Below are 12527 nucleotides of genomic sequence, written 5' to 3'. Positions count from 1 at the left end.
TTGGGAGAGCAATCAAACCTGCAGCCTGTGAAACCCAAGACAGCCAAAAGAACTCAACAGCTGCTACAATGATTACAAGGAAGTAATTGAGTATTCCTCTTCTTTTTTCACTTGACTAAAGGATTCATCAATCATTGATCCTTCTTTTATCTGCAAACAATGACACGGACTGCATGAAAGGGATTTTGAGTGGCTGAAATAGCCATACCAGTATTTTTATTTATAAATGAAACAATAAATAAATAACAAACCATACACGGTGTTTACAATGTTACCATAAAGGTGGTCTTTCAGTGTTCTTAAACACTATTTAAACTGCTATCTCCCTTGTTTATAGCCATACCTCACTGGCTGAAAGATGTTACAAGGTTCAGATGCTCTTACATTGCACCAGGGGACCTAGGTCCTTGGGAACCCACCAACCAAGTGGAAGTCTCATACCACTCAATTTTTGTAACAATTTGACAATTCCAAAGAACCTCCCCAAAGATCCCCTAAGTCCACTAAACTGCTGGGGCAATCCCGTCTCTCTCCATTGCCTAAATGGCCATTATTTATCCCAAGAACAATTTCCTTTCCAGCTGTACATTCTGTGATGAAATCCTAGGAATTCTCACAGGATCCATCATTATGACTCCTTGCTGCTCCTTTGACCTTCGAACTCCATTCAGGTATTGCCTACACAGGCTGAACTTTTTAACCCTCTCTTGGACCAGTTCCTCCCCATAGTAATGCTGACCCTCCATCCATTTGTTTTTCTTCAGGTCTTACTTTTTCTTCACAGAGGATCCACTTCACTCCGAGCATTTGCTCATGCTTTGTTTTAATTAAAATCTAAAATTATTACAGGTACTTATATAGCACAGACAACGTACGCAGCGCTATACACATATATTGTACATTCGCATCAGTCCCTGCCTTCCATGAGCTTACATTCCAAGGTCTCTAACTCACATTCATACTTACAGATACTAGGGCCAATTTAGACAGGAGACAATAAACTTACTAGCATGTCTCTGGAGTGTAGGAGGAAACCCACACAGGGAGAACATGCAAACTCAAGGCAGATAGTGTAGTGGTTGGGATTCAAACCAACAACTCTAGTACTGGCAGCTGGAAGTGCTTACCACTTAACCACTGTGCAGTATTATTTGGAACATGCTCACTGTGGGCTGCAAATAGTGCTTGTTACTTCCTATAAGTTTGTTTTCCAGAGCTATGTTTTCAGTATATTCTGATGTTTGTATTTTTTCACTGGTTTTTGCCTCCTGGCACCAACACACAAGATTATAAAAATGTATACTATATGCTTTATCATACTACTGCTTTTGCTTCATAGTGTCTTTTCATAATAAGTTTAGACTCAATTTGGATTAGAATATGTAATTTAAAGGTTAGATAAAAGATTTAGTGTAAAATGATACTTTTAGTAGTTAGGTAGTGCAATACATATTTAGCACAGACAAAAAGAGGGACAACTGAAGAGGAATGAGGGGCTTAGTTTCAAAAGTGGGATAGGCCAGCCCCTCTCTGCACCCTCCAGCGGCAGCCACGTCGGCGGACTCCGGGAAGATGGCATTCTCTCTGTACTCCCTGCTGCAGGCTGCCCTGCTCTGTGTCAATGCCATCGCCGTACTACATGAGAAGAGGTTCCTGAGCAAGATTGGCTGGGGACAGACCAGGGGATTGGTGGATTTGGTGAGGAGCCGGGAATCAAGTCACAGCTGATGAACCTTGTGCGGTCAGTGCGGACGGTAATGAGAGTTCCACTAATAATTGTGAACTCAATATTGATTGTGCTACTTCTGTTGTTCAGCTAGATGGATGCTGAGCAACAAATAAAATGAGGGAAGCACATGACCAGAAGAGCAACTGATGAAGATCGTTTACTGTGTATGAAGAGGAGACGCTGAACTTTTGAGAAAGCCATACTGCATTTTATCTCCCAGTGTGAGGAGCTGACTTCTATGAACACATGGAGATTCTTTCTACACCCCCACCTCACACTTTCAGATTCCACAGAAAAGACGTTTTACCCAAAGGACACATTGATACAAGAACTGTTTCTTTATGTCGTAGAGTGTTTACATGAGATTTTCTACCACAATGTGGATCCAAGCTTACATGGTAACATCCCCAAGTCTTTAGTACATTGAATAAACCGATGAAATGCACCACATCTTACCCGTATCACCGCTACACATGCCTATAATATCAATTGTACATCTTATATAATGGAGGACCTTCCACCCAGACGTTCAGTACATGAGGATCTTGCTGTTGCAGAAAAGTAAAGAAAAGAAAATGTCTTAACATAGTGAGATTCCTGAACAGAAAAAACTTGGCATCATGTGTAAGCCCCACCCTTTCTCCTCCAAGCCCCACCCCTTTTTGTGCTGTATCACCGCTGGTGCAGAATAATGCTACGGCACAAAAGCTGTTGTTTTGGCTGCAGGAGGCAGGAACAAACTTTCATACATCTGCTGTGACCTGCTCCTTTGTATGACATTGATCCGAACGATATATTTTGTAAATGTAATCCTTTTGATCTTTATATCGATGTCTCTTGTTTTTCTATACAATTTACATCTGCAAAAAAAAAAAAAGTGGGATAGGCCCTCATAATTAGGGACAATTGGGAGCTATGTATATAGATTGGGCCAAATACAAATAGATTTATATATTAACAGCCTCACTGGTCAAAGTATTGACTGCATATATGGGTTTTAGGGAAAACCAAATTTGGTTTCACCTAGTATAGCATTAGTCAGGTGTTTTAGGTCATGGATGAATCTAGGCATATCAATGTATGACCTTTTTGTATTGTTTTCTAACCCGACCCCAATCTATCTAAAGCACAAACTGTACTGGTATTATGTTTTAATTACCGCTAACAATTTATTTTGCACTTTGTTTGACTGTTTGATGTACGGCTAAGTTTGGACCACACTCACAACCAAACATTAAATAAGTATAGTGGCAAATTACATATGGACTTTTTGATAGACTAATACTTGTTTTCTTCAAAGGTTTTAAAACTGTTTTAAAATGTGCTGATACTCTAAGCCATAGAAAGACATATGTTGTTGTCATATGTCAAGATAACACCACAGATAAAGCTGCTTTGTCCACCTACTCTATGTATTTATCATTGAGCCCTTCACAGTGACCTTGTCCATGGTAGACTGATGTTTAACACAGCCCAATTTGAATTCCACTGCAGTGCCTCAATAACATTAAGCACTTTCTTGGAAATTGTTCAGTACATCACTGATCATCCATTATATACTTTCATTAAATGTCTGATTTTGAATACCTTTATGTAGCTCTCTTCTTTTATCTGCTTCTGCTGCATAATCTGACATAAGTTAAGTATAGTGGCAGTACTGTAGCTGGGTACCTATTTGTGAAATATATTGTTCCCTAAAATCTGCCACGTGTATTTTTCAATGTGTTGTGAATATGATTCTGTTTAATTTCAGTATTAAAACACTAGAAACAAATAGATCTTTGGTGTTAGTCTTGTGCAAAAAAGTCTTGTGGAAAAAAATAAATAAATAAAAGTGTGGCTAAGTGTTCAGCACTTCTGCCTGGCAGTACTAGGGTTGCCGGTTCAAATCCCAACCACGGCACAACCTGCCTGGAGTTTGCATGTTCTCCTTGTGCCTGCGTAGGTTTCCTCCAGGTACTCCGATTTCCTCCCAGACTCCAAAAACATGCTGGTAGGTTAATTGGCTCCTGTCTAAATTGGCTCTAGTATGTGTATATATGAATGTGAGTTAGGGACCTTAGATTGTACACCCCTTGAGGATTAGGGATCGATGTGAATGTACAATATATATGTAAAGCGCTTTGTAAATTGATAGCGCTATATAAGTACCTGAAATGAATAATTTGTGCTTTTATCTCTGTAGTGAAGAGCAAAATGTGATTGAATGACCTGCTTGAATTACCACTAAGTGCAGGTTCACATATATGCGGATTGGATGCGGTTTGATCCACATCCAATCCGCATGACATGTGAAATAACATTGCTTCTTATAGTGCCCTTTCACATATGTTTGGTGCACTGGCATTGTGGATTCAGTGCGGATTGAAAAAGAGTCCTGTTCGATTTCTGAGCAGTGCAGTCCAGTTCAGGTGGGGATTACAGACTTTTGACTTCTATGGGAACTGTTTCTAAACCACACATGTCATCAGTTGTGAACAGGATAAAATCCTGACTTGAACCTGATCTAAACCTGTCTTGAACCTGATGTAAACCTGACCTGAACCACTGAATAATTACTGTATCAATTAGGTGTGAAACCTGAGCTTCAATCCACACTGCACATGTGTGAATCAGCACTAAGAAGTAACCATTGCACCAGCCTGTAGATGAATACACAGTATGTTGTAGGTTAGAAAGTGGATACTTATGAACATGGAGAATTGCTCCATGCACTCTGTTGTTACTGCACAACATCAAAGGATACAAGTGTACAGTGCCTTGAAAAAGTATTCATACCCCTTCAAATTTTCCACTTTTTGTCATGTTACAAACCAAAAACATAAATGTATTTTATTGGAATTTTATGTGATAGTTCAACACAAAGTAGCACATAATTGTGAAGCGGAAGGAAAATGCCAAATGGTTTTCAAATGTTTTTTACAAATAAATATCTGAAAAGTGTGGCGTGCATTTTTATTCAGCTCCCTTTACTCTGATACCCCTAACTAAAATCTAGTGGAACCAATTGCCTTCTGAAGTCACCTAATTAGTAAATAGAGTCCACCTGTGTGTAATTTAATCTCAGTATAAATACAGCTGTTCTGTGAAGCCCTCAAAGGTTTGTTAGAGAACATTAGTGAACAAACAACATCATGAAGGCCAAGGCACTTACCAGACCAGTCAGGGATAAAGTTATGGAGAAGATGAAAATGGAAAGAGTATGGCACAACTGCAAACCTACCAAGACATGGCCATCCACCTGAAACTGACAGGCCGGGCAAGGAGAGTATTAGTCAGCCAAGAGGCCCATGGTAACTCTGGAGGAGCTGCAGAGATCCACAGCACAGGTGAGAGAATCTGTCCACGGGAAAACTGTTAGTCGTGTGCTACACAAATCTGGCCTTTATGGAAGAGTGGCAAGAAGAAAGCCATTGTTGAAAGAAAGCCATAAGAATTCCCATTTGCAGTTTGCTAGAAGCCATGTGGGGGACACAGCAAACATGTGGAAGAAGGTGCTCTAGTCAGATGAGACCAAAATTGAACTTTTTGGCCTAAAAGCAAAATGCTATGTGTGGCGGAAAACTAACACTGCACATCACCTTGAACACACCATCCTCACCGTTAAACATGGTGGTGGTAGCATCATGTTGTAGGGATGCTTTTCTTCAGCAGGGACAGGGAAGCTGGTCAGAGTTAATGGTCTGCAAGAGACTTGAGACGGGGGCAGAGGTTCACCTTCCAGCAGGGCAATGACCCTAAACATACAGTCAGAGCTGCAATGGAATGGTTGAGATAAAAGCATATTCATGTGTTAGAATGGCCCAGTCAAAGTCCAGACCTAAATCCAATTGAAAATCTGTAGAAAGACTTGAACATTGCTGTTCACAGACAGTCTCCATCCAATCTGATAGAACTTGAGCTATTTTGCAAAGAAGAATGAGCAAAAATGTCACTCTCTAGATGTGCAAAGCTGGTAGAGACATACCCAAAAAGATTTACAGCTGTAATTGGTGGTTCTACAAAGTATTGATTCAGGAGGGCTGATTACAAATGCACGCCACACTTTTCATAAAAATTGTTTGTAAAATATTTTGAAAACCATTTATCATTTTCCTTTCACTTCACAATTATGGGCCACTTTGTGTTGGTCTATCACATAAAATCCCAATAAAATACATTTACGTTTTTGGTTGTAACATGACAAAATGTGGAAAATTTCAAGGGGTATGAATACTTTTTCAAGGCACTGTACAGGGATAGCTGCGCAGAGGGATGTGGTGATGGAAATGGGACACCCCTTTTAATGCTGTTCACTTGGACTTCTTTGCAGAGAATAAATAGTATAGATAAATAAGATCTGAAGCAGTGAATTGGGTACATCAACAACAGTAATTAATGATGAGCAATTTGGTTTGCAGTGCCAGCATTGGCATAACTGGAGCACATCATGTAGTGAGTGCTTGGATGTGGCAAAAAATAAAGGAATGGCCTGCAATATCTAGAAAGACCTGGCAGGTCCAATGTACCTAAAAGCAGAGGGAGGGAGACATGTTCTAGTTAGGTGGTACTATTGCTAAAGGGAAGAACGATAATACACATTAAAGATGCAGTTTAAAAAAAATAATTATGAATATTAATAATAATAATCATAATACTACACCAAGCAATCAAAACAATTATAACAGTATGCTAAATGTGATTTGCTTCTGATTTAATGCACTCCATACAGGTTTTATCCTGCAAATAGCATTTTTTACAGGTCCACTTTTTATAATTGTAATATATAACTTAATCTTATTCACTCTTTTGTGCATGCAAATCTTTTATCAAATGATGTTGGTTCTCACGTTTTCTTCAGCGTACGTGCTAAAATGTTAATTACTGACAACTAAAAGCTTGCATTCTTCTGTTTTCCTAAGGTTTTCTTTTTCATTCATTATTCTTTCACAGCCACACTAGGTATTTTTCGCAAAGTACATCGTGCTGTTAAAACACCTCAAGCTATTAAAACATTGAATATTGTGCTGCTAACAGTCAAGAAACACAAGCTGTGTTCTTGAGCACTTCAACAAAAGTTGCTTTTCTTTTAATGGGAAGTCTGCAATAGAAATATTTGTCCCTGGACTCATGGCTTCAAGAACACCGCCAATACAAAGGCCATACAATAGAACTTCAATTCAATTTCACAATAATCCTCCTTTTATATTTCAAATTTTAGAATTATGTCTATGAACTAGTTTAGTTCTAGTAGTATGTAAGAAAGCACATTCCAACTAAATTCAATTTTTTATTTTTTTGGTCTTTCAAGGGAAAAGTTAAACTTCTACTGCTATTTCTACTATGTATCCATTAATTAAACTGTAACTAAAGGAAAAACCTGTTTTTGCGGAGAGGGATTAGAACACCTGTCAGTTTTTATTGCTGTTTGTGCTGCTCCGTTAGGGAGATTCACCCTATTTGTCATTTTTACCCTTATCATCAAAAGTGAAAGTAAAATAAAATCCAAAATTTTGGGTTGACATCAGGACAATAATAGAGGGGACACTAGTTCTGGTGACTCTGGTGACACACCAGGATTCCATCACTTTGGAGGGACAGGAAGTGAAGAGAAATCTCCCCAACGGGAGATGGCAACAAAAAGACTGACAGGGATTATAATCCTCCCTTACTGTCTCTCAAAAATGGAAACAAAATGTTGCATTTAGCTACACTAGAGGGTACACAAGCGTTGAATGACAGTTTTCAAAATGTATGGGTTTTGTTCCTTAGATCCTTGTAAAATGTTTGATCTAGATCACTTCCCTGTTTAATTAGAGCTAAACAGCTTTGTCCTACACTAGTATTTTTATTGAATCCTATAAGAAGAATTTTGTATACCCAACCAGTTCTTTTAACAAATCATTATATGTTTTATTACATTTTATTTTCATATTTGGAGTCATGTTTAAAAGTATAACATGTTGCTTATTCTTTAATTGATTTCTCAATAAGGTGAAAATGAATGTTTTGGTATATGTTGATGGACAAATGCAATTTGCTTTTATGTGCATTCTGCTTGCATTTGAGATCTGTTTGAGTAGCTTTCAAACAGTGGCATTGCAAAGATTGTAAAAGACCTGGGGCACACTGACAAGTAATTAAGCATTGTGCAGCAAACAGTGGGAATGGCTAGATTAGTCTACTTGCTGTGTACACACACAAATGCAGCAATTCTGGTACCCACAAAATATGTCTTAAAGGAGAAGTACAGCCAAAGCTTTTCTTTTTCCCACAGGCTGAGAAAAGATCCTGACTTTAAAGTCGGGATCCAGCCCAGAGTCTGGAGTGGCACCTGGCTCAGCCTCTGATCTACTGAGAGCCTGAGCCAGCCGCTCCCTCCCCCCATCCACAGCCCAGCGCTCCAGTGAGTGTGGGGGTGGTAGAGCAGATAGTGTGGACTAACAGTCGCCGCTCTCTGCTCACAGCGGCGGTGAATGATCAGTGGTCATGTTCTTTTCACACTTAGAGCCAGTGGGGGACAGATGCAGCATTGGACTGATACTGCATCCACCTAGCTAAGTATGATTTGAAGATAAAAAAAAACATCCCAGACTTCTCTTTTAATTAAAAAAGCCACAAGAGACAGTCTCATAGACAGATATAAAACTACATAAGTACTGTGCTATCTAATACCAAATTCTTTTCTTTTTTTTTTTACAGTAAAGTTTTTACTTTACAACCAAATTCTGATATACGTGTTGCTATAATATAATTTCTACAAAAAACACCTTTTAAACTGCAATACATATAGTATATTGCAACTTCTCACAACGTGATTAAATTTGTGCCCTTACAAAGTACATTAAATACAATTACAATACATGCAAAAGTATCATTATTATTATTATTATATAACAGAGCTGTCCACAGTTGGTAACAATTAATGCACGACTTTTCAAGTGAAATCAAACTGTGTGTATTTTAATGTGATTTACCATCCTCTACCACTGTGAACTATCAATTCCACTTAATATGATATCCTACGCATTGTGTCTGTGCAGAGAACTTTTTATAAGTAAAAAACATGGTCTATAGTGCTTATACATGTACCAGAAGACCCCCCAGTGGGACTTTATTGCAGCATTGAGAAGTTACACATATATCAAAAAAGACATTGTGATAAAAAGATTATCAGCTTTATTACACATACATATTTTGTATAAAATACATAATTTTCTAAAGGATCATCGCTCCGACAGTATTCTTTGCAATAAGACTCTGCACAAGGTCAAATACTACTTATAGGAAGAAAACGTTAACCCAACGCGTTTCAATCATTCCACATTTTATAAATACTAGGAAAGTTTGTAGTAAACAATAACAGGTAAATATACCAAAAAATAAACAATTGGTCAATGGAGTTTTTATCTCATAACCAAAAATAATACTTACAAAAACATGTGTCAGAGCAATGTATAAAATAGATGACATCCAGGATGAGAGACATGGATCCAGGTCCGGCGGAATGCACCATTCAAAAAAGCAAGAGTGGTCAGATGTAGATCACCAGGAACCAATGGAGACTAGGGAGCACCAAAACAACCCCCCAATGGGACTATAAGTAGTATGGAAAACAAAGTAAACTAGATTTAATAAAATAAATAAATAAAACTAATTGAATAGACCTGATGAAAAATACATTCAAAATGGTCCATAAAAAGTAAACAAAAAATGGAACTGACATGTCAGAATCAGGCCAATGTGCAAAATAGATGGAATTTCACTCGATGATAAATGTGGCAACTCGATTCAATAGAGTGGAAAATTGAGATATTAATTCCTTCAATGGATGAAAATATACTAGATCCAATAGGGCAGAGACCGAAAAAACATCTAAGACTGTAATGAAAATCAAAATATTGTACATGCAATTAGCAACAGCTGCCAATGCTGACATAAGGAACTGAACATTATCAATACCATGTGGGAGTGGAAATATAAAAATACTCTGATCTCAGATTAACAAAATATAAGAATGTAAAATATCTCACTAATAGGGAGATTTATATCAATGCAAATTGTTTGTAGAAAGAAATGCACCTAATGTATATGTTAGTATGCTATACAAAAGACAGACAGCAAAAATTATTGCTCAGCAAGTCTGCAAGGAGGCACAGGAAGCTGCTGTGGAAGACAGTCACCATTGGCAATTGTTGCTAATTGCATGTACAATATTTTGATTTTCATTACAGTCATACATGCTTTTTCTGTCTCTAAAAGTTATAGATACCCAGTACACAAAACAACATTAACTAGTGCTAAACTCCATTAGCCAGCAGACCTTACCTACTAAACATATTTCCAGTTGTGGGTGTGGTCCAGCTATGGGCGTGTTAAACCCCATTTGTGGCAGTTCCCACTAGGATAAAGAAACACATCAGGTTCAGTCAGAGCCATGCCAGGAAAGAGGGAACGCACTGTTTCCCCAAACACGCTCAAAAGGCAAAAAAGGAGCCGTTTTTTCCCAAGCGTGGGTTCCAGCGTAAGGGGAAATCATCCAAGATGGCACCAGCAACACATGACAGAGAAACAGGAGAAACAGAAGACATATCTGGCAGTGCACAGCAGTGAAGTATTCATGCCTTCAGTGCCACACTGAAGGCAACACTTCTTTCACATGTTTGGGACTTTGTTACCACTTTATGTATGACCTTGCTGGATTATTTCTGTGTGTTCATGTTTCTATTTATGATTAATTTTTAAGTGGATGTCACTTTCAATATTTTTTTTTTAAAAACAGCGCAAAACATTTTCTATATGTACTGTTTACTGTTTAGTGTGTATTGGGTGCACATAACCTTCTCTGCTTAAACCTATTTGTGGATGCTGAAATAGAATTTGATGGAATTGGGTTCTTATTGTGTTTAGGCAGTGGAGATAAAATGCACTGTTGGATGGTTGTTCTGCAAGGACAAGGTCCAAATTCTCTTGGACTCTGTTCTCATTAAAATGGTAAACTTTATGGACACACCCTTTCCTAATATGTCTAAAGATGCCCTTTTATTTCATTATTGTCCTGAATAACAATCAAAGTTACTGTGTATCGAGAAATTGTGCTCAGGTTTTCCATACAAATATATCCCTTTTCTTGATGTTTAAAATCAGGATGCAGATTTGTACCATGCTTTCTAGGTCTGTCCTAAGTTCAAGCATTTCAGGACAGTTGTGGTAAAGTATGCCAACTCCACCTAGTCGATTACTTACCATTAACTCTGGAGTGGACACTTTTTGGTATAATGGACATTCTTGGATTTCCAGAGCATGTAAACAACATCTTACCATCATTTCTCTGGCAGGCAAAAAGGCCATCATAGATAAGTAGATTTAATCTGATCCTCCTTCTGTTTCATTATTATTGAAAAGTTGATGTATTCTGTATGGAGTAGGTACACACCAACCATCCTACTTGAGACCAACTTCTCCTGGGAAACTAAATATGCAACCAACCACAACCCTTCATCTGATTATTTGCTTACTTATTGGTGTGGGTGTGCACAGCTTATTGCATTATAGTGTGCACCCCATAGCTCAAAGGCCAAAGCTGTGGCGAATAATGGGTGAGACCAAACTGCATTTACAGTGGAAGGGGTTTAAAGGGGCATGGCTAAATAAAACAAAAGCCTTCCTGTATCCATAAAATATGCTTCTTCCCTCCCACCAGTAGGGCACTTTCACACTGATACGGTGTGGTTTTCCCTCACCATGGGTGAAGCGCAGTGTTATTGGGATGGTTATTTAAAAGGTTAACTAATTACTTGGTTACTTAATGAATGCTTTCCTTTGGTTTTTTTATGATTTTTTAAAAAATTTTATTGGCCAAATGTTGCCGCCTTTCAACTGTTAATTGCCCTGTAATTTAACATTTATGTCTACTTTGTTTGCCAAATGTTACAATTGCATTCTCACTAAATGATATAAAAATTTAAAAAATGGTACACCGCTGGTATGCCCACTCACACCTCTTGATTTCCTACTCCTCTTGAAAGCCTTGTTAGGAAAAATTAAAAATAACCCAGATGTCACAGAAGTGTAAATTGGCTTGGCACAACATAATAGGATGATATTCAGTTTTTGTGATTAAAGTACAGATTACACTTCAGAATATAATGGCAGAATTGGCAAGATACATGACTCGTTAAACTTTAAAATGAATCTCAGTATGTCAGAAATCTTGTTAATTACCCTGTCAGATGTGGATATTGCCCAGCTGTGGGCAGTGTTTCCTTTCTTATGGCATAAGTAGGCTATTACATATTTGGGTATTAAGCTTGTAAGTGGGCTACAACTTCTCAATAGGATCAATTATTCAGCCCTTTGAAAGTTGTTCAAAAGGATATGCTTAATTGGGATAGGGCAACCGTTACCTCTCTGAGAAAGGTCCAAATAATTAAATTTGACATATATTGCAGAGTTCTTTTTTTCTACAGATGTCCCCCCTTGCTGCCTGTAAACGTACTGCGCAATTTTATTAGATAGATTAGCCATTACGAGGAGACAGTAGGAGGGCTTTTATGGCTAAAGTGAGGAGGCATACAGCTACAGAGAGGTTGGGCCTGCCAAATGTCCAACTTTATTATAAAGCAATCACTCTGTTACGATTAATAAGATAGAATTTCCATATTCGGGATAAACCATGGGTTTCTCTAGTAAATCTATGGCGTGATGTAATTTAGCTCATGCTCCCTGGATAATCCTTCAGGAAGATCTTTATGTAATTTCCCTTTCACTGTTGCCACCATTGCTCTTACTCACTTTAGCCCCATTAGGCCTCATTCAC

General features: G+C 38.1%; 1 protein-coding gene and 1 pseudogene across 1 annotated transcript in view; both read left to right on the top strand.

Annotated features, from left to right (window-relative positions):
* ERICH6B (glutamate rich 6B) overlaps positions 1-12527 on the top strand; it is a 258727-nt gene that overhangs the window by 97416 nt on the left and 148784 nt on the right. The gene's annotated exons all lie outside the window — the stretch shown is intronic.
* LOC149473234 (immediate early response 3-interacting protein 1 pseudogene) lies at positions 1573-1922 on the top strand (annotated as a pseudogene).

The sequence above is a fragment of the Staurois parvus genome, unplaced genomic scaffold, assembly GCF_062004578.1.
Source record: "Staurois parvus isolate SC_StPar_1 unplaced genomic scaffold, SC_StPar_1.0 ptg000017l, whole genome shotgun sequence".
Lineage (NCBI taxonomy): Eukaryota > Metazoa > Chordata > Amphibia > Anura > Ranidae > Staurois > Staurois parvus.
The sequence above is the reverse complement of the archived record's forward strand: the minus strand, read 5'-3'. Positions and strand labels throughout refer to the sequence as shown.